The sequence below is a fragment of the Amblyomma mixtum genome, chromosome 1, assembly GCF_055824585.1.
Source record: "Amblyomma mixtum isolate Tamu chromosome 1, ASM5582458v1, whole genome shotgun sequence".
Classification (NCBI taxonomy): Eukaryota; Metazoa; Arthropoda; class Arachnida; order Ixodida; family Ixodidae; genus Amblyomma; species Amblyomma mixtum.
The window spans coordinates 20,249,749-20,273,442 of NC_143012.1; the positions used below are offsets into that span (position 1 = coordinate 20,249,749).

The 23,694-nt window shown below is 44.9% G+C and overlaps 1 pseudogene; it reads left to right on the forward strand.

Moving 5' to 3' along the window:
* Positions 1-11,683: 11,683 nt before the first annotated feature.
* Positions 11,684-12,436, forward strand: LOC149365653 (uncharacterized; annotated as a pseudogene).
* Positions 12,437-23,694: the final 11,258 nt, after the last annotated feature.

Genomic DNA, 23,694 nt, shown 5'->3' on the forward strand with positions numbered 1-23,694 from the left:
TACTGCTTTATGCAAGACAGGGAAACGATAGAACATATTGTGTTCTAGTGTAAGACCTTCCAAACCTCAGTGTACGATGCCGCCGAAGAAATCCGCGAAGCACTATGGTTTAGGAATAGCCAAAACATATGCTCAATGTTCAAAGCCCTTGCCGCGGTGGCTAAGTGGTTACGGTGCTCGGCTGCTGACCTGAGAGACACGGGTTCGATCCCGGCCGCGGCGGCTGAATTTCGACGGAGGCGGAATTCTAGAGGCCCGTGTGCTGTGCGATATGTCAGTGCACGTTAAAGAACCCCAGGTGGTCGAAATTTCCGGACCCTTCACTACGGCGTCCCTAATAGCCTGGGTCGCTCTGGGACGTTAAACCCCAATAAACCAAACCAAACCAATGTTCAAAGCGTACAAACATTTAAGTGACGACTAGAGGAGTGGTGGACAAGTTCAAGAGAGTAGTTTAGAATTTGGAAGTGGCCGTTAATCCTAAGATACTGGGAACGCTAGTGTGTTGTGTTGGGTTTTACGGCACATAGGCAACTAGGGCTATCGTGCGCCAAGCTCACGGCTTAAAAAAATTTTCCTGCAGTTCTATAGAAATGTGAAAAATCCTCGGTGGTTTCGTGGGTCTACAACGTTATCTCTACCTAGTGATGACAAAGGAACGTATTTTAAAAGCGGCTACTAATAGCAGCTTTATAGAGGTTCGGGTAGCCTTAGTGGCCAACCTTCGCTGGGAAAGGATCTCGAGGCTCCCAACCAATCAAATAAAGCCCTCAGCCTTCTTCTCAAGAGTCAGAAAGTGGCTGAGGTGTGTTATAAAACCAAGCGAAGCACTGGGTAAGGACAGCAATTTTTAAGAAAACCTACTTCCCTTAAAAGGCTAAAAACACAAGACATGTCAACAACTGCTGTGCTGTGTTGGGTTTAGTGGCGCATAAGCATCTAAAACTATCATGCGCCAAGCTCAAGATGTAGGAAAATTGATTTCTGTAGAATTTTACTAAAAAGCGAAAAAAATCGGTGGTGTAAAAAGCCTAAAAAATTAGTTGCTACACTGTAATCCTGGGAAAGAAATTTTGGAAATGTTAGTATTAAAACTAGGGGTGTGCGAATATTCGAATATTGTCACGGCTATACAGTCGGGACAGCCAGGTCACGTTTTACTGAACAGCGCCAGGTAGCAGCGAACTCCCGAGCGGAACCCGAAGAAGAGACGACGAAGAAGCCCCGCCCGCCACCATGGCTAAGGCTAGCCAGGATGGCGGTTGAGACAGTTCGACCAGGAGACGGCGCCACGAGAATGTCCAGGAATGTGGCATTGCTCCCCCCCTCTGGAAAGCGCCGCCCGCGGCGCTGGAGGGCGTGTGGTCCGGCAGCCGCTTCCCCGGGCACAGGCTTTTGGGGCACGAACATCCGCTGATCATAGAGTGCCCTTGCAGAGGCGCAGTAGTCCTGGTGTATATAGTAGGTATCGGCGACGGGCGCGGAATCCACTTTCTCGGCCGTCGTAATCTCGTACGCGAGGAGAGGGAGGCATTAAGACAATCATCATAGATGCGGATAGCTGGAGCATATGGACGGTCAGGATGGAGAATGCCATGATCTCTGCGCTCTTAGTCGTCAGGACATAGGCTACTTCCAGTGGGAGCAGCACGCGGTCGTTCAGCGTTCGCGACAGTGAAGCGTGGGTACTCCGTCCGACGAAATATTCAAGCTGCAGCGTGTTGTGGTTGAACAGCACGGCAAGTGTGGAATGGATGTTGACGTTGCCGAATTCCATGAGGCGGTTCTGGCCGATCACCATCTCGACGGGTGCGCACGGTGAAGAGCCGAGTGGAGAGAGAGAAGGTAGAGACGAGTGAGCTGCTAGCGGGCGTGGTAAGGCTTCATTCGGGCGACATGCACAACTTCGGACGTTGGTCGCCTAGAGGAACGAACAGTTCCTTGAGGGAGAACTTCATAGTTTACCTCGCCGAGTTGGCGTAACACTTCATAGGGGCCAAAGTACCGCCGAAGAAACTTTTCAGAGCGCCCTCGTTGACGGATTGGGCTCCACACCCAAACATGTTCTCCGGGCTGGTAAGTGACATCCCTGTGGCGATGGTTGTAACGGCGAGCGTCTTTTTCTTGTTGATGCCAGATATGCTGCCGAGCAAGTTGGCGGGCGGCCTCGGCTTCGTGAACAAAGCGGTCGGCCCCCACGACAGTGGATTTTTCACTACCAGGAAGCAGCATGGCGTCGAGCATTGTCACGGCCTCGCGACCATGGACTAAGCGAAATGGTGTGAAGTGAGTAGTCTCTTGCAGCGCGGTGTTATATGCGAACGTAACGTAAGGGAGTACTGCATCCCAGTTGCGGTGGTCGTCGTCGACATACATGGAAATCATGTCGGCGATCGTCTTATTTAGGCGCTCAGTGAGTCCATTAGTTTGGGGGTGATAAGCTGTTGTTCGTCGGTGACTCGTGCCGCTGAGTCGCATAACTTCCTGTGTCAGCGCCGAGGTAAAGGCCGTTCCTCTGTCAGTTATAACGACCGTGGGTGCGCCATGACGAAGCACGATGTTGTGCATGAAGAAGGTGGCAGCGTCGTAGGTCAGGTTTGAGCGGCTGCCATACTAGCCTGCCGGCCGTACTGTGCACCGCGTTCCTGCAAGGAGCGTTCCATGCTCACTGCCTCCTTCGTAAAATCGGCCACTGTCCTTGGAGGGTCGCGGACAAGTCCAGCAAACAGCTGCTCCTTAACGCCCCGCATCAGGTGCCGCACTTTCTTTGCCTCGGCCATAGCAGGGTCGGCTCGACTGAAGAGGCGCATCATGTCCTCAACGAACATGGTGACGCTCTCATTAGGCTGCTGCGACTTCCGCCTTCTCTTTTCGTTCACTGCTGCCGAATGTCGCCAGCAGCTCGCGACGAAAAACCTCCCAGGTGGCAAAAGAGGACTCGTGGTTCTCGAACCAGATCTTTGCCGAGTCCTCTAGCGCGAAGTAAACGTTCCTCAGCTTGCGCTCACCGTCCCACTGGTTGAAGGCTGCCACACGGTCGAAACTGGCCAACCAGTCTTCAACATCCTCGAACCTGTCACCGTGGAACGTCGGCGGTGACCTGGGCGCGTGAAGTACGAAGGGAGTGTCAGCTCCAAAATGTTGAGTGGTCTGGCTAGCTGTGGTTGATGTCATATCTCTTGCCGGTTTTGTCAGGCCGCTGAACTCTGGCTGTAGGCCTCGCAGGCGGCGGCTCGCTTTGTGGACGGGGGTTGTGTCCACGCACTGAGGGCTGGCTTCAAAGGTGTCTTCAGAGTCAGTGTACATGGGACGTTACCCCGCACCTCCACCAAATATGTCACGGCTATACAGTCGGGACAGCCAGGTCACGTTTTACTGAACAGCGCCAGGTAGCAGCGAACTCCCGAGTGGAACCCGAAGAAGAGACGACGAAGAAGCCCCGCCCGCCACCATGGCTAAGGCTAGCCAGGATGGCGGTTGAGACAGTTCGGCCAGGAGACGGCGCCACGAGAATGTCCAGGAAAGTGGCAATATTAGATTTTTGCTATTCGTATTCGATTCGAAATCTAAGTATTCGTGTTGTTTCGATTATTCGATCCCATGCGAATATTCGTACTTAGCCGAATATTTTATCGCGAGCATCAGCGTACATTTCGGTGCGCAAGTCCAATCGGCCACATAACACAACGACAAACAAACGAAGAACCAATCAGGCATACGATAGTATGGACGCCGGGACATACGGGAGTAACAGGGAACCAAGAGGCGGACAGGATAGCTCGAGGGTACACTTATTGCCGAGCATCCAACGTACGCGACCTCGAGGGGAACGAACCTGTACCCCAAGATTATTCGGCGATACTAAATTATTACAAGGGCTGCAGAAAGCAGTATCCACCACCGGACAACTCCCTTAGCAGAGAGGACTCTGTCGCGTGGAGGCTGCTACAGACGGGCTCCTACCCGAACCTACACGTACTCAACAAAATGTATCCAACACAATACAATGACAAATGCCCTTGGTGCCAAGAACCCCCCACGCTGTACCACATAACGTGGGCATGCCAGAGGATAAGCGTGGTACCAGTGATAACAAACCCGAGTGCGGAGCAATGGGAGGGAGTGCTCTCCAGCGATCGCCGGGTCGACCAAGAAGGTCTGATTCGGCGAGCAAAACTGGCAGCAGCATCCAGCGGAGCCCTGGACTAAGGGCAACCGACCTTTGAGCAAGATGGACGAAGCCATCTCAAAACCGCCGAACACAACCGAATCTAGAGCTAATAAAGTTTTAACTCACTCACTCACTCGACCTAGACATAACAACATGGCGACGTCCAGAGCCATGCGTAATGTTGGACTATGCAGTAGCTGACTCTGCTTGTGAGCTTCTTCGTGGCTATACCTGCGAAGCTGGTGTAGTCAAAGCCGTGCACGAAGTACCTGGCAATACCTGCCACTTCAGTGCCAAGTGAGAGGGCACCTGGCTGCCATGCACCTGTCTCTGGAGAAGTCGTTTCAGCTAGAAGCGAACGACTCCTGCCTGACCATGTGGAGCAGCTGGTTTTCCTTCACAACAACCTTTAATGTTCATCCCAGCAACGCGCTTTTGCGCTGATGGCATGCTAGATTCAATCAGTGCTGTGTGCTGGCCATTTTCTGTGAAAATTCCACTCTTCTAAGAATAATGTTCTAGACTTCGTTACTTTCTGTGCAGCCACACACACCTTTTGTGTTCATTTACTTTTTGATAGTTGAGCTGTGATGTTCTTGGATGCTAAAATAAATGTTTTGCTGTGGTTAAATGCGTCTTTCCTTGATTATTCGATATTCGGAACTAAGTATTCGTATTGGAAAATTTGATATTCGCACACCCCTAATTAAAACCTTTAAAGAAGGTCGAGTAACCTCAGTGGCGATCCTTGGCTGGGAGAGGATCCCAAGGCTCCCAACCCATCAAGTAAAGACCTCAGCATTCTTCTCGGGAACGAGAAGACGGCTAAGGTGTATAAAAAAAAGTGCAGCAAAGCTGTGGATTATTACTGCTTTATCACTTTTTTCTTAGTTTTTCGAGTTTTGAGCATGATAATGAATTGTGGTTTACTGTGCGTTCATCTCATCTTTCACACAGGGGTTTTTCTTGTTTTGTCCATAGAAAATGATGTGTCAGGTGATTGTGTCCAATGCGATGTCGACCTAAGATTACTTCTGTGAAACGCTCCTGATGCATGCACGACTTCCATTCTCCCAAGGCGGGCTTCACGGCGTGTAGTTTGTTGTTTACTTCGCTTGCCCAAGCGGCTCGCCATTTATCTTTTAACTTACTGTACATTGCCTTCATGCAGTCTCTACAGGGCATGCTGACCTTCTTGATTTCTCTACAGCAAGCTCGTGAAGCGCATGTGTCTGCTCTCTCATTTCCCTCTATCCCGACGTGGCTCGGGAACCAGCAAATTCTTATCATGTGACCGTGTGGTTTTTTCTATGTTGTGCGTTAAGTTTCCGACGAGGGGCTCACCTGCGCTTCCAAAATGGAGTGCATGGAGTAGGCTCAGTGAATCAGTATAAACTATGGTGTTTTCAATATTGTAATTAATTTTTCTGTGCACAGCTACACACAAAGCATAACATTAAGCAGTGAAAATTGATACACAATCAGGCAGTCTTGTTGCCTTTTCCTGTTTTCCTTATACTGCAGCACTCACGACAATATTTCTCGATTTTCAGCATCTGCGTAAAATTATGTGTAGCTTGCACATTTTTCTTTAGGAGCCAGATATTCCTGTAGTATGTGTTCATGTGGCATTTATTTTTTGCAAAGGTGTGTTAATGTGAAGTCACACACAGAGATGGTTTAGAAGAACTTTTTGTTGGGCTAGATGTTGCATGTTGTAAGAAAAGAACAGTAGCGCAGCCAAGACGAACACAAGAGAGGACCACACAGGACTAACGCTAAACTTCATCTAACTTTATTCACTAACAGCGCAGCAAATATAAGGAAAACCAATATAAGGTTTTCCTTATATTCGCTGCGCTGTTAGTGAATAAAGCTCGATGAAGTTTAGCGCTAGTCCTGTGTGGTCGTCTTGGTTGCGCTACTGTTCTTTTCTTACACACACAGAGGGTAGGCTATACCACTGTGGCAGTGGATTGTGTCTTGTGACAATTTCAGGTAGGGCATCTAGCAATCCTAACACTTGACATTTTTCTTCGAAGTGTAATAGCACAGCTCTGATTGATGGGGCTTATTATTGAACAAAATCTCGGAAGGGCACTTTGTGACTATGGTATAACAGAGGTATTATTTTCAGTGATAAGCATTGTTCTATCGGTGAGGCGCGGTTCGTCTGTTTCGTAGTAAAGACAATTCACGGGGGATGTTCTGTATGCAACAGCTGACAGATGCAAACCTGAGTTTTGTACTGGACCTAGTCGTTCACGGTAGGTTGGTCTGTCTTGCAGACAAATGATCTAAGGTACAGTATACTACACAGTGGTAGATTTGTGAAAAGACATGTTCTATCGGATCAGCAGTCTTTTCATGAAAGTACTTTGAGTACATTCAGGGACTGTGAGGCCTTCTTTCTGAGAGCGTTTAGGTGAGGTAGAAATGTGATTTTTTTGTCAAGTGTAATTCCTAGAAATTTATGCTCATTTTTTACAGGTGATTCGCTTCCGTTTAGGTGTAAGGTTGGGTCGGCTTGAAGGCCTCGTTTGAGAGAGAACAGAACAGCGACTGTTTTCTGTGTAGAAAACTGCAATCCGTTCCTGTCTGCCCTTGTCACTCGTTCGTTTAATGTCAACTTTATTCGTCTCTCGTATGCTGCTGCAGTTGATGATGTGCATGCTATTTGAAGGCCAACGTAGACTGACTACAAAATGAACTACAGGGTTAAATTCACTATGCAATTCATTTTCATAATAAATTGTGTTGTGCTTACTACATAGAATAAAATCTTCTAACATGAACTCTGGTATCTGTTTTCTCACTTCCCCAAAACGAGGAATGGACATTGAAGTCTCCAAATACCAGGTCAGGCTCTGGCAGTTGTTTTAAAAGGTTCTCTAACTCACTGTGAGTTATTCTCAGGGGCGGCTCGAGGTACTCGTAGCACACTGTTATACTACTACAGCCTCTAATCTAGTTTGAAGTTCTACTTCACGAGCTGCGACTCCATTTTGTACCATAATGGCGACTGTGCCCGAAAGCCTGCTGGCCTGCTCACGATCACGGCGGAAATCAGTGTATTTCTTAGGCACATTTGTTTGCTGGGGACCTAGGTTCGTTTCTTGTGTGGCGACAGGAGACAGGGAAGCAAAGATTTCTTGTATGTCGCTTACCTTGCCTAAATGTCCACTGCAATTCCAAAGTACTACAAACGCGGCCGCTGCGGATGGGTTCGAACCCGGGTACTTCGGCTCAACAGACGAGCGCCTTAAGGGAAACTGCATAGGTTTTAGAAATCAGCGAGCTTACGAGGGTCGAATGTGGGAAACTAGCAGGTAAAGCATGCAGTCTTTTTGGGCTAGCACTTGAAATAGGGAAGTAATCGCCGGTTAAAATCTGGACACCCTTCAAGCTTCTCCGCAACGCACAACGCAAGTGGGGGCCGCATGGTGACGTCATCGAAGGTGTCGGTACATTTCCACCGCACAAACGCCTGCTTTGAAGGAAAAAACCAACGCCACCGAAGGAAAACCCTGCCGAGAGTTGTTTGGCAGCGTCTAACGAGTATGGGCAGGGCGTTGCTGACGACAGCGGTAACTTGAAATCATACCTTCCGTGACGTCATGCTGAATTTTCCTGCACTCCTCCGGTGCATTAAGGAAAAGCGCAAAATTCAATCGTCGATTACGTCACTATTTTGAATGCTAGTGCAAAAACACTTGGCATGCTTTACCTACATTCTATATAGATTTGAATCCTTGAATATCACGAAATTCTCAAAAAAGTGCTGCAGTTGCCCTTTAACCACTGAGCCACCGCGACAGGACAAAGAAGTTACGCTATTTATGATATGTTTCATTGCGGAAGCCTGCGTGTTTCTGTCTACAAAATAGAAGCATTATAGCAAATAGGATGATCGACTGACTTCGTTGATTAGGAGAGCACTCCTGCTTACCTGCATAGGCGGCGGGCATCATCTCCAGGCGGTGCTTGTTCCAGCCATTGAGGTCGATGAACTTGAGAACCCATGCTGAGCCTGCGTTTGGGAATGGAGGCACAGCACATGTGACCAATAGAGCATAAACACTCTCAACAATCAAAATGAAGTCAAATCTTAGCGTTGCCTACACAGTTCACTATGAACTTACTGCGTGGAGGGTTCGCGATGTGTGCAACGCGCGGGTGCTAGACTACTCGGTGAGTTTCTCTAGGACCCTGCCACCAAAGAAGCGGCCGGTGTGTGTTTCGCCGCCGTTCTTTATAGATCCGCGCAGAACGGAATGTGTTTTTGTTCCCTTCCTTCCGTATTTATTAACACAGTTACCATGATTCGCATTATTGTTCTTCCTGCATGCCTAGGTCAGCAACTGCTTGGCAGGGTCGCGCCAACATTACATCAGAAATGTCGCGTTAAGAGCATCCAAGAATGAACCGCAGAAATCGGGTACACCCCTGTTCAAAAGTCTTCAGGTCACGTGATTTGATTTTTGCCATGTAGTGGGGCACTATGGAATGCCCGAAGCACTAAACCTCTGCAGAGTGAAGACGATCAAATCGTGACATTTAAGGACCTTTTGTTCTTTCAAGACGCAATAAGGGCTTCACTACATCAATCGAAAGCAAAACCACGTGCCGTGAAGCCTTTAAAAAAAGAAATCGCACCTACACCCTAAGCACTAAAGGAGTAAGCCGTTCCCTAGCGCACTCCTTTTACGGGGCAGGGTATGCAGCCCAAGCAGTGGGGTAGATTTTCGTCATTAAAATTAAGGAATATATACATACAGTTGCCAACGGAAAAATTTCAATTTTCAAATCAAGCAAAGTTCAAGCAGTAACGAAGATTTCACCCGAGGTTTCAGCCTTGTGTATTTGCTATCCTCAAGACCTCCGATGCAGCGTTTACAAGCCTCCTTTCATTGCTAACCGCATCAAATTAGCGTGTTTTGCGGTGGGGATATAACTCCGTTGACAAGAGAAGTATTCCACATATAAATAAATTCCGGAACTCGGGCAGAATTCCTTGCCCACAAAAGGGAGTGCTCTAGGAGACAGCTTATTCCCTTTTTACTCCCATATAGGCGTATCCGGGTTCAGAGTGTACACAATACAGCAAAATACTTTTTTGCCGAGTCGTCTAGGTTTCCAGTAAAAGTACCGCGGCCGCATACATTGAAAGCTCGAGCTCGTGGCTTGAACTGACGCCTGCGCCGCGCAGAGTTGGCCGCCGAGTTCGAGTGTTTGCGGCCGCTGGCGCTAGGGGGTGCGCCGTCCAATTTGACTAATGGATCTAGTTAAGTGTCTCAATGATGATATAAAACAGTTTTGAGAGAGTGCCGATTGTATTCTCCTTGGTGACATGAATGGCCACACCGAGGATCTGGATGGATACAGAGATTGTAACGGGAACTCAATGCTAGACTTCTGTGAGCGGCACAACCTAGTAGTTGCAGAGAAACTAAATGTGAGGGCCAAATCACATGGGAATTCCGTAACAGGCAGACGACCATTGACTACTGACTACTGCCTAACGTCGCTGCGAGTCTATAGCAAGCTCACAAAAATGGAAATAGACGATGAGGGGGGGGGGGGGGGGGGGGGGGGGGGGGGGGGGGGGGGGGGGGGGGGGGAGTACAGTCTGGGAAGTAAGCATAACCGTATTAGTCTGCAGTTGGCAGCCCTGATCAGAAGAGAAATGCAGATAAGTCGAAAGAAGAAAACCAATTAACGACTAACAAGTAGCCCTAATAGCAGCCGTTATAGAGGAATCAATAAAGAAACACCCATGGAAAAGTGAAATTTTAAGCAGCTAGAACTACTCATCAGTACAAAAATGAAACATGTGAAAGGAATAAACCACTTGAGAGGAAGCCACGAAGCTGGTGTAACAAGGAAATGAAGGAGGCCATCGAACAACGACGGGTGTCTTCAAGGGAACACAGAGAAGCAAAAAGGGTTCAGTTATCTAAAGAGGAAATAATAGTCCAAAAATGGGAACCTTTTCTATAAAAGAAAAAGCAAGTGCAGGTCCTCATCCAGGCTAAAATAAAGCAGTCCACCGGTCGCTGGCTGGCTAAAATTCGCGATGCAACTAAAGGGGGCCTAGAAAATTCTGGAACCATATAAGCTGGCTGGGTAAAACGAATCAAAGAAAGCAGGAATGTGTTCAAAATGCTGAGAGAAAGTGTTTAGAGGGAGACGACGCTGTGAACTACATTGCATCAGTTATAGCTGAGTAATTTAGGAGCGACGATAGAGTAATCTTCGCAAATGAGAGAGCCACACAGGACACCATAATAGAAAGCAGCTTGAAAGCAACCAGTCTTAACCGGAAAATGGTGGAAGCAAATATTCGTAAATGCACATCTGCAGGGATAGACGAAATTCTAATCAAGCTGATTAATGCTTTTGGCCCAAGAAACAGGGAAACGGAGATAAAATCATTGGAAACATTCATAAGAAATAAGCAAATTCCGCACAGCTGGAGACGGAGTAAAATTAACTTGAATCATAAACTGAATGGTGATATGATGCACATAAAACCCTTCACACTGATTACGATAACATCTGTTATATACAGACTGGCAATACAGGCGATGAAATAAATGCGCAGTCATGGGTGGAAAGTAATAGGATAATCGGAGAACTCTAAAACAAATTCAGAAGATATAGACGCTTAAATGATGGTCTGGTTGTGCTTAACCAATGCACATAAATAGCTAATGCGGAGAACAGGTCTCTGTATTTAGCCTTCCTGGACATAAGCGGTGCATACGAAAACGTTAGCAGGGAACTCCTGTTTAACATATTAAAAAATGAAGGTATCGGTCATGAGGTAACTGATTTTCTACAGGAAATATACCACGATAATAAAGTTTGAATTAGATCGGAAGAGATCAAAGTATGACAACAATCGAGGTATGCAAAGGATTAAGGCATGGTTGTCCTCTATCACCGTTGCTGTTCATGCTTTTGTATGATCAATAGGGAAAGGAGGCCACAAAAAAGCAACCTAGGTTGTAATCTGCCGTGCAGGTTAGGCTGAAAGGTCGTTGAGCAACGGCTCCCAGGTGTAATGTATGCGACCGATATTGCACTGTTAGCAGATAGGCAGGAAAGCTTGCAAACTCTTTTAATTTTTGTGGAGACGAAGGAGATGCCCAGGGTTTCAGTTTCAGGGCAACTGAGTATGGTGTGACGATTTTCAACGATACAACTGATGAGGTGCTTACAATCAAGTGTTCTGGAGCTGAGCCATCGTCGCCCCTTCGCTGCCACATCACTGTGCTGCTGCAACGACTGCACACGTGTCGGTGCAACTCCCCCTTGGCCGGACTGTCGTCACCGCTCAGCTATAAAAAGATGCGCTGGTCAACGTCATTTTGGAGTAATCCAGGCAGCCGCAAGTCCGAACAGCGGCTGACTCCCGGTTCCTTCTATGCAGGTACGTGTTGCAAGTTTCTTCTTTCCTAAGGAAAGAAAGTGGAGTGCTGCTGGAGTGCTCCATATTTGACGAAAATTATGTCTGATAAACAACCATCAACGGTCAAGGAACTGGCAAAGGCCCTGACTGAGTTATCTGCTTCTTTTGATGAAAAACATGTTGAACTGAAAAATGCGTTGAAAACAGTGATTGAAACCGAGTTACAGTCGCTAAGAAAATCTATGAACTTGATCAATGAAAAGTGCGAGGGCTTCAGATTGGAAATGGTGGAGATGAGGAAGGAACTTGCCACCACTAAAGCAGAACTAAGGAATACCAACAGCGATCTGACATCAGATTTAAAGAAAGTAAGGAAGGAGCTGACTGAAGTTTAACAATACAGTCGCAGCAGTAACTTGGAAATAAAGGGTGTCCCTGTGGTTGAGGATGAGAACCTCATCTCCACCATGAAAACAATATCGGATTGCGTGTAATCTGAGGTCAGTGAGTGTGACATTGATGTCATTCACCGTGTGCCCACAAAGAAGGAAGGTGAACAGCATGTAATTGTGAAATTTCTTTCCCGTACAGTTCGGGCTACACTTCTGAAAGCTGCAAAGAAGCAGGGACTAAACGTTTCTCATCTGGGATTTGAGGGCGACACGCCAATTTTTGTGAATGAGCATCTGTGTCCAGTAAACAAAGTGCTCCTTGGAATGGCATTGAAAGCAAAGAAAGACAAAAAATGGAAATTCACATGGGTGTCAGACGGAAAAGTCCTGATGCGAAAGGTTGAAACCTCACATGTTCTTCACATAACAAGTGTAGAAGACTTACAACAAGTTCTCTAGCACAATGGCTGTTGGTATTAAGCAAATCGAGCAAACCTGGAGAGAAAGGGAAAACATATCCGTTTTACATTGTAATATTCGTAGCATACGAAAAAACTTGTTTATTTATCACAATCCTCCGTCTTTTACGACGTTATTACAAGTACAGAAACTTAGTTAAGAGAAAATGAAACCGCTGAGATACCAGGGTGTAATGTAATAGCTATACCAAAGTGCCGCACATCGCGCGGTGGGGACGTATTCCTTTACATAAAGAAAGGTGTTGATTACCAGTGCATTATGAGTAGTTCATGTAGCAAGGAGTCTGCTGAATCTCTCTCCGCTCACCTTAGCTGTGGTCTTCTAATTGGAGTCGTATACCGGCCTCCCAACTCGAGCCTGGATGACTTTGTGCCTGATATGAAAAATACTATCAACCCGGTAATGAATTTAAATACTCCACTTGTTATTTGCGGTGATTTCAATATCAACCTTCTCAATGATGGATGTTCTGAGTGCGACTACTTGCTTCTTATGCATTCATTAAACCTCAAAAATGTAACTTTTTCACCTACTTGAATAGCACATAAATTTTCAGCACTTATTGATCACATGTTTTGTAATAATGAAGTGAATGTGCGCGCTGGAGTTTGGCATTACTATATCCGATCACTGTCCGACTTTCATGTTTTTACCTCGTAGTTACATACATCCGTTCAGCAAAACATGTACAAGAGACAAGAATTAGAGTGAATTATGCCGTTGCTCGAAACCTCTTGAGGACCACTGATTTTGGAATATTTTATGACAGTGACGTGTATATAGAATGCGAGAATTTCATCCGTTCAGTATCAAATGCTGTTATAGAATCCACATGCAAATGCTCAAGGGGAAATTACGAAGAAGCTGTGTGCCCATGGATTACGCATAGTATACTTACTGTACTTAAAGAAAAAAAACAGATTCCTTTTACCACAAACGGAAGCAAAATAATGCAAACAGCTATTATCATGGTCAATTCAAGCTTTATAGAAACAAGTCTATGGTGACGATTAGGACAGCTAAAAAAGTATTACAGCAATCTGGTCACGAAACCAGGTACTGATTCAAAACAGGTTTGGGATATTGTTAAGGATGTTATAAGACTTGTGCAGAAGAAACGCATCACACCCGATCATCTTTCCGAACAGGTCGTTTATGAATTTAATAGCTACATGTTTTCGTCCAAAACAGGCGAACTTCCACAGCCGTTCTCACGCTCTCGCAGTTGAATTCATCCCTTCATAATAACGAAATCGCACTTGGCATTTTTTTAGATCTGAAGAAGGCTTTCGACACTGTATCGTATTCAATATCACTGAACAAATTAGCCGCATATGGCACTGTCAATGGCACACTCCCATTCTTTACAAGTTACTTATCGTGCCGACAACAAAAGGTGGTAATTAATAAATTTGTCTCTACTTATAACAGTATAAAATGTGGAGTACCCCAAGGATTTGTCTTGGGTCCTATACTGTTTTCCATTTACATAATTGACCGTTCATGTGCCGTTTCGTTTTCTCAGATTCTAATGTATGCTGACGACGCCGCCCTGATATTCACAGGCAATTTCGTTTCTGCAATGCAACATAATATAAAGGAAGACTTACAGGCCGTTTCTAACTGGTTCTCTAACAACCAGTTGATGTTAAATGCGGTGACAACTACATATGTTGTCTTTCATTCCAGATGAAAAAGTGTAGATGTTAATCAAATTTCACTTTCTTTAAACAACACCGTAATTGAATCTGCGGCTTCATTTAAATATCTTGGGGTTATTTTCGACAACAACTTAATCTGGAAAGATCAAGTTGCAAATGTTTGCAGCAAAGCTGCGTTTGGATGCTACACCCTTATTAAAGCTAGACAGTACTTTCCTCCAAATGTATTACGCATTTTGTATTTTTCATTTATTCATTGTCACTTGAGCTATTGCAGTAAATCATGGGGGCATACGTATTCGATTTACCTCATGCCACCACAACGTTTACAAAAGTGAGCACTAAGGATAATAACTTTTTCTACACTAAAACATCCGAGCAACATCCTGTTTGAAGAACTTCGAGCAGTAAAATTTTCAACTCTGCGTGGCTATAAAATCTCCGTTCCAGTAAATAGTACAATAACAACTAACTCTCCACTTCCGTTGAGCTTGTTCACTTTTCCAGTACGCAACACAAGACATGCGGCTAGCGGTAACTTTAACCTACCTGTCCATAAGAATAAATAGAGTCAGAGATTATTCGAATCTGTTTGGACGAAGGTCTGGAATACAATGCCAATAGAATCAAAGATTGTCAGAAATTTTAAACTTTCTTCGAAGTTGTTTTTTTGCGCAATCAAGTAATGATGTGATTTCGCTACGTGAATTGAATGTTTTTATTTTGTTGAATACATTGTGTGTATTCTGTTGAAATATCAGTTTGAATTTTCCTCATGCGTTTGTCCAAATGCTTTGTTTTTTTTTATTTGAAATAAGACCGAACAATTTCTTTATTTTTGTCCACTGTTTTACGTTTAAAAATTATTCACATATTTTCCTATGAGGTTGCCCAAATATGCTGTTTTGTATTGGACTGGTTACTAGCCATGTAGGCTATGGGTCCAAATAGTTTGTACAAAGTTTCCTTGGATGAGCAAATAAAGATTCTTTGATTGATTGAACACAAGGCCACGAAATACGTACAGTGGCTGATTACAAATATCTCGGGGTATGGGTAAACGAAAGCCAGATATGCACGGAAAAGCACGGACATCTCTTAAGACAAAAGGGCGAAGAGATGTCGGGATGATGAAACCTAGGGCATTATGGGGGTACAACAAATATGAAGTACTGAGAGGTATTTGGAAAGGGATAATGGTGCCGGGGCTTACTTTTGGGAATGCAGGTCTGTGTTTAAGGGCAGAAGTTCAGCCAGAGAGCTCTTGGAAAATTACCACTAGGTGCCCACGGCCAAGCCAATGAGGCAGTACAGGGGGATATGGGCTGGGCATCGTTCGAAGCACGCGAAGCTCAGAATAAAATACTATATTAAGAACGCCTGAGGAAATTGGACGATAATAGACGGGAAGCTAGGGTACATCAATACTTTTACAGAAAAAGGGTTGACTGGCAGTGGCTGAGAAGAACTAGGAAACTAACGAGGAAGCATGCAGGACACAAGAACAGAGAAAGAGAGCACTAAAAGACAGGTAAAAACTGGATTAATTCATTGGAAAAGAAGCATAGCGTAGAACTATATCGATAAATTAAAAGGCAGATAAGGAAGGAATTGTTCTATGATAACTGAAGATGCAGATTCGCAGTGCCCTACCATTTGAAGCTAGATCAAGGTGCCTCAGAACGGGCAGCTACGAAAAGAACTCTGACAAAGATGACACATGTGCTGTGTGTGGTGAATCTGTAGAAACAATTTAACACCTCATACTCGAATAGGGTGGTATCCGTCCGGATGTCGATGCAGTCGCAGTCACTTTCCCTGATAATGCCCACGGGTTTAGAAATAACAACGGTCATATAAATAAATCTTCGGTAGAAGTTAGCAAAAAGCGATTGGAAGACTGGTGGCCCCAAGGAGAGAGGTGACATAAGGTTAGCTAGAAGTAACACTTAGAAGTAAGCAGAGTGTGGCGGCAGCTCCCACTACCCCGCTTCAAAGGGAACACTCCTATCTTCCATCCTGCTCTCTCGTCTTCGAATGATGAACGCGGAGATTGTGTGACGGGGTCGTTTTACCGCCTTTCGGTCTGCCGCAGTGACATCATGCGCGCGGCTGTGCGTTGCAGGACCATATGACGAGCAAAGCTCCCACAACTGGCACGTCTCTCGGATTCATTCCCAAGACAGCTGCTCGAGCAAAATAAAGGCGAGCAGCATGCATGCTGTGCTGGGAAGGCAATGTTTTCCGCTTAACAAAGCCAAGGGAAAAATTAGGGGGACGCTGAAGCTTTGCCGTAAGATAGGGCCTCTTTTTATTCCTTTTCTTTCTCATTCCTCCCCGATCACCATACACAATCATATAAGCGATCAAGGTCATCGATTACGATTCACTATCTAGGTTAAACTGCACGACATGCTATGCCTCCATCCATTTCTGATGTTGGGTCGATGAACTGCGCTGCTTGGGATTTGTTTAAGTAATGAAGCACCGTAACTGCGCCCATTCATTCCGCGAAATTTTTAATGCCGAATTAGGATGTTAATGTCTATATAATTATTATAGGATCAATACACATCCCAAACACGTTACGGAGTCACACCCCACAACGGGTTCACTGTAAGTTAGTTCCCTTCTAACACTCCACGAGCTAACGACCCTTAATTCGTGGTCTTCTTAAGCATTCGCTGTAATAAGGTCACGAATGGTTGGTGCCTATACCACGCATAAATACTGGTAAACAGCGCCTGCAATATAAACTTCCTTCTCTTTTAAACGCATACAAATTTGCCAATTTTAACTTGTTTACCTGCACTCATCGTGAGCTGCGCTGCTTATACATAGAGACTGCGTTACAAAATGATTTTTTTCCCTTTAAACTGCACTAAGTGGTGTTTTTGCTTTCTCTAATTTGTATTGTTTGTTCATTGTGCTTGTTGTTGCACTGCTAAAAGATACTTATGTAATGATGTTTGGACGACCATGTAAATTGCACATACGTACAAACTAGAGGTAAGATTTTTCTCGGTGTTAATAATGTGTTTTACTCATAATTGTTTTGTTTTGTTTTTTTTCGTCACCTGTTGCCTGGTATAAGGGGGCTGCGGCTCAGTCAAGCTGTCTATGACAACTTTTTCTGCTGCTTCTCTGTCATTTTTGTAGGCAGAAATAAAAATGATTGATTGATTGATTGAATGATAGACTGAATGGTTGAAATCTCACCCTATGTTTTCCTTTTTTTGCCTGTCGAGTAAAACTTTCATGTGTGATGTAATCTACTCATGTTGATGTGACTATTCAGTCTCTGTAAGGGCCATATGATGGACCGTCACGCCGAATCGCCGCGGTAATCGAAATCGTTGTTCCGTGAGCAGTGCGCTTTGGTGCGGGGAGTATATGCCGCCCTTGAAGAGCTGCCTAGCTGGCTCCCCTTTCTGTATTCTTGTGTGTGCCGCACAGGATTTCAATATTTTGGAGGGTGGGGATGTGCGGGGATACGGTGGGGTCGTATTACGCAGCCTAGTGCTTTATTTGTTTATTTCTCTCCTTCGGGCAACATACAGGTATTGCCCACGAGGCAAGACAAAAGGAGGTGCTAAACCTCCTGACTGGGTCTTGTCCTCGCCTGGGTACAGCAGCAGGAGCGGTATTGCATTATACAACAACAAAAGGCTGTCTTTGCCATCGCTTACAAAACAGACGCATCATAAACAGTTCTTGTAAATATATACAGATAATAAAATAATAATACACACTAAATCATATACAAAAATGGTACAGTAAAGCAATACATTACGGTTGTTCGAACCGATACAGCATTCCCTGCTGAAAAAAAAAGCTCTACGACGCAACAACCCCACAGACCATCCACCACAGAACACCACACAATCTGCACGACACACCACTCCATCCGCACGACATATCATACGAATTATATGGCATATCATACAGACCGCACGATATGCCACACAGACCGCACGACATCCTACTATGAACAATCTATGAGGCCACCGCACCACAGAACTCCCCTCAGCAGGGTTACATCAAACGGAACCAGAAGTAAGCATTTTGTTAGGACACAACGTTAGACAAAAAGAAAGACGAACAGATGCGTTTAAAACCCCTGTGCGTGGAACTATTTTTAGCTGCATCTATTACAAACGGATGAGAATTACACATCAACATGATCTGATGCTCAATTGATTGTGTTCCGTAGTTAGTACGAGGCCTATTTACCACAACAGAAGTTTGACGCAAGCTGTAACCAGTAGATCTGTTTAGGTACGTGTTAAAAAAATTAATGTAATTTGTTTTTATTTCGTTATAAATAAACACACATATTTTGAGTTCATACATGATTTTCACAGGGATCATTCGAGACTGTGTATTTGCCGAGCAACTATTTGTGTTGTTTCCTGCAGGTAAAAGTAACCGAGCTGCACGCGACTGCAGGGCTGATATTTTTTCTAAGTCAGTTTTGTTACAAGTACCCCAGATAAGAAGACAATAACTGATGCGAGAATGGATAAGAGAGAAATACAACTGTCTTTTCAGCGAGCAAGGTATAAGATCTCGAAGCCGGGAAAGCATACCAATAGCTCTCGCTATCTTGACACGGGTGTGGTCTATGTGGTCGCTCCAGCCTAGGTTGTGATGGAATTTAACTCCTAGAAAGGAATGGGAGCTGACACGTTCAAGGTAGCAAGAGCCGTAGCGAAGCTTAAAATCGTAATCTATTGGTTTGTTTTTTGCACAAAAAAGCATAAATTTAGTTTTTTTCTCGTTGAGTTCAAGACTATTTAAGTTTAGCCATACACTAAGATTTAATAGCCACGTGTTAGCAGTGTTTTCAAGTTCATTAAGATTTGTTCCAGAGAAGAATACATTCGTATCGTCTGCATATAATACTATGTCATCAGTTTGAGGAATGTTAACTATATCGTTTATATAGATCAAGAAGAGCAAAGGGCCTAATATAGATCCTTGCGGTACACCATATTTTACAGTCCTTGGGTTTGATTTGTAGCCATGTAGGCATACGAACTGAAAACGCGACTCAAGGTAACTGCGCATGAGTTGAAGTGCTATGCCCCTAATTCCACATATTTCCAGTTTTCTTAGCAAAATATGATGTTTGATGGAATCGAAGGCTTTGCGAAAATCTAGAAATATTCCAACGGTGTACAGCTTATCCTCAATATTTTTAATTATTTTATTTTTTATTTGTACGAGAGCCATTTCAGTTGATCTTCCTTTCTGGAACCCGTACTGCTTTGTTGATATGATGTTTTTTGCAACAAAAAAGTTGTTGAGGCGTTTGTGTATGACACGTTCAATCACTTTCGAAAAAAGAGGCAAAACTGAAATCGGCCTATAGTTGTTCAGGTCACTGTATTTTCCTCCCTTGTGAATGACGACGACACGAGCTATCTTCATTTTCTCAGGAAAGATTCCCGAAGCGAGTATGCGGTTGCAGATGTAAGCGAGCGGTTTTGAGATTAAGTGGGCAGTTTCTTTTATAGGTGCGGCTTTAATGTCGTCGTGGCCAGCTGCCGATCGGTTATCGAACGAGTTTATTATAAGGTTTATCTCATCCTCAGAAGTGGGCGTTAAAAATGCACTTTCAAGCAGCGCCTGCCCTATATATCTCTCCAGACTGCTGTGAGGCAATGAAAGAGATGAAAAGTTTCCAGCACCTGCGTTAGCTAGATGATCATTGATAAGGTTAACTAAGTTTTGCTCCGAATAAGTGGCTCCATTTATAACTAATTCAAATGGTATACCAGAAACGTGCGTGGCGTTTAGTTCATTGAATTGTTTCCATGTTTTTCGGGGGTTATCTGCGCACTTTTCGAACTTATGTTGATAGAATCTACACTTGGCTTTCTTTAAGTCAGAGCTAAGTTTGTTTCTGAACCGCTTGAATTCTTGCAGCTTTGCAATATCACGCGTCCGCAGAAACTGTTCGAACAGCTTATCCTTGTGTTTTATGCGCTTAAAAAGGTCATTCGTAATCCATTCTTTTCTTGCTTTCTTGTGCCGAACAATTGTTGTGAGGGGGAATGCAGCATCGTAACAAATTTGTAATTCGGACATAAAAATATCGTAGGATACAGATGGATCGGGTTCCTTATATACGTTCGCCCAGTTCAAGTTTTCAACAAGTGAATGAAAGGTCTTTTTTCCGCCGTCATTGATGATACGGATAGTATTATTATGGCATGAGCATTTCCAGACTTTCCTTTTCGGCAATTTTTTCTATGCAATATAGAAAAAGAAAGCCCCTTCGTGGCATATGCGTTGCGTGGGCACGCAGAGGGCCTGGGTTCTAAACTCAATCGTGGCTATTTTATTTTAATGATTTACTTCTATATTCTCGTTTTTTTTTCCCGACTTACGAAGGACTACGGCCAATGCCTGGACTTCAGCAGACCGAGCTCCTTAAAGCTATGCCGTACAACAGCAGCTATGCAGCACGAAGCTCCGCCAGTGGAGGCTTCAGAGCTTCCCACGTGTGAACCGCGAACGCCTCCAGTGCTAAGATCAAGATGACCCAAAAATGAGGTATTCGCTGTGACGCCTGTGAGCGTTACCTTTCCTGTGTGGGTGGGGAGGCGTGTCGTATTTGGCCATGACCTCCGAGAGCCCCCCGCGCGCTTGCTTAAACGAGCACGAGAAGGTAATCTCAGAGGCCATGTTTAGGCAATTGTGTTTTGTAAAGCAGTCGAGAGATGGCGGAACTTCCCAATCTTATTGGCTAACAGCCACGGTGTAAGAATTCTTACACCGTGCTAACAGCGCAGTTTGCCGAGCGCGCGAACTTGAACAGAGAGAGTAGTTCACCGGAGTATGTGTTGGCTGATTTCTCGCTCCTGCTCCTGATCAACTCGGGTACAGGACGCCACAAATCATCATCATCATAGGCCTGACTACATCTACTGCAGGTCAAAGGCCTCTCCCACGTCTCTCCAATTAACCCCCTCCTTTGCCAGCTGCAGCTACCGTATCCCGCGAAATTCTTCATCTCATCCACCCACCTAAGTTTCTGCCGCCCCCTGCTACGCTTGCCTTCTCTTGGAACCCACTCCGTTACCCTCAACGACCAGCGGTTTTTGCACCTACGCATTACTACGGCCTCACCTTCAAAGCCTGTAGTGCAACACAAGCAGCAGAGGTCGTGATTGCTCTCGCGGCCTCACATTCCGATTAAAAATACATAATCACCGACTCACGCTGCCCGCACTGTAGTGCGGTGTCTTCTGACACCTATCACATGGTGTGGGCCTGCCCCTCCAACCCGGCTATTCCCCCCAACCCAACCCGGGAGGACTGGGAGGCGACCCTGCTCGGCTGCCACGACTTACAGGCCTAACAAGCCTTAGTCGGGCGCGCCCGGGCGGCGGCCACCGGCACTGGGGTGCCATACTAGTGACCTCCACCTAGTGTTTGTAAGGATTAGTCCCTTAAGGACTGATCCAAACATACCTCCTGTCCCTTTTTAATAAATGTTTTCACCACCACCATTAACCTGCGTTTGTTCGTTTATCCACTCTGCCCGCTTACAGTCTCTTAACGTTACACCTATTATTTTTCTTTCCATACCTCTCTGCGTTGTCCTTAACTTAAGCTGAACCCTCTTCGTTAGCCGCCACGTTTCTGCCCCATAGGTGAGAAACGTAGGGCAGAAAATAAAATAAATAATACCGGCAAGATACAGCTATTGTGTACTTTCCTCTTGAGGGATATTGGTAACCTGCCATATGCGCTCCAGCCCATTCTTATCCTAATTATTTCCCTCTCATGATCCGGATAGGCGGTCACTACCTGCCTTAAGCAGAAATATTTTCTTACTACTTCCAGAACCTCGCTACCAATTGCGAAATGCTGTTCCCTTGCTAGACTGCTGAACATTACGTTGGTTTTCTGCATGTTAATTTTTAGCACCATCGTTCTGCTCTGGCGGTCTAACTCATCGATCATGCTTTGCATTTCATGTCCTGAGTGATTTAGCAAGGCAATGTCATCAGCTAATCACAAATTACTCAGGTATTCTCCATTAACTCTTATCCCCAACTGTTCCCATTTCAGGCCCTGGGATACCTCCTGTAAACAGGCGGTGAATGGCATGGGCGAGATCGTGTCTCCCTGCCTGACACAATTCCTTATTGGAATTTTATTGCTGACTTTATGGAGGACTATGGTAGCTGTGCAATCGTTACAGATATCTTCCATTATTTTCACATAACGCTCCTCCACACCTTAGTTCCACAATGGCTGCAGGCAGCTGAGGTTTCCATTGAGTCAAATGCTTTCTCGTAATCAATGATGGCTTTATATAGGGGTTGGTTATATTCTGCGCATTTCTATACCACCTGATTGATAGCGTGAATATGGTTTATTGTCGCGTATCCTTTACGAAAGGCTGCCTGATCAATTGCTTGATTGAAGTCTAAGGTTGTTCCGACTCTATTTGCGATTACCTCAGTAAATACCTTGTAGGCAACGGGCAGTAAGCTGATCGGCCTTTAATTCAAGTCCTTCACGGCTTCTTTCTTATGAATTAAGATAATGTTAGCGTTCTTATTATCCGCATGCCGTGCGCAACTCGCAGTTTGTTATTAACAAGCATAGTTTAAATGTTCATTGTAGGTATATAAAACAGGAGCTGAACTCGTGCCCGCTAGAAGAGTGCCGATTGCGAATTAGGTTGGAATTTCTCTACCTCATCCATTTCAGTAAAACTCCTATTAACCCTAAAACCTAATTGCTACCACCGCATTTCTTATCCAGAAGGTGCGATCATGAATAGAATATAAGCGAGACAAAATGCCGTACTGATGCTTTCAACCACTCCATTTTTTTTTTCCGCATTGCAGCAATGAATGCAACAAGCTGCCCCATCCTGTGTTCGAATGCCAGTCCGAGGCCAAGTTCCGAACACTGTTGTCGGACATGTGAAAAGCTCAATGCTCACATGCTATTTCGCGCTTTTTCATCTTTCGTGTTTTCAGAGCGGTAGCTCTATTACTCGCGTTACTCAAGGTCGTGGGGGGAACGGAACCAATGGGGAGCGGTTTTGGCGATAGAAAAACTGGTAAGAGAAAGAAAGTTGAAGACTACCGCAGGGTGATCTTCAAATATATTGACTGTTACATTGAAATCTTCCATTGTATGAAAAAAAAAAAATGCGTTCATCGAACGTTTCCCGCTCAAAAATGCTTTTGTCCAGAATTGTTGAGTATGTCTCTGGCATTTGAATCAGCGTCAGGGATTTCGGACAAAAGGTCGTACAGGCGTTGCTTTCACTTATCCTACTTCTATGGATTCTGGGAGCTGGCTGCAGGCAAAAGTCAGGACTATGTGCTTTGTGGGTATTTCCTTATCATCTTTACGGATGTTCATTCCGCGGTCTTCAGTGACGTTTTGTTCTTAAAAACCTTTCAACATTTCTTCTTCGGTGAGAGTAAGGAAATCGTATTCAGAAATGACACCTTTGACTGTGTTCAGGTATCAATGTGCATTAACAGAGACAGCAATGTTTCCAAAGTTTGTAACAATTAGGAGTTAAGAATATTTTGG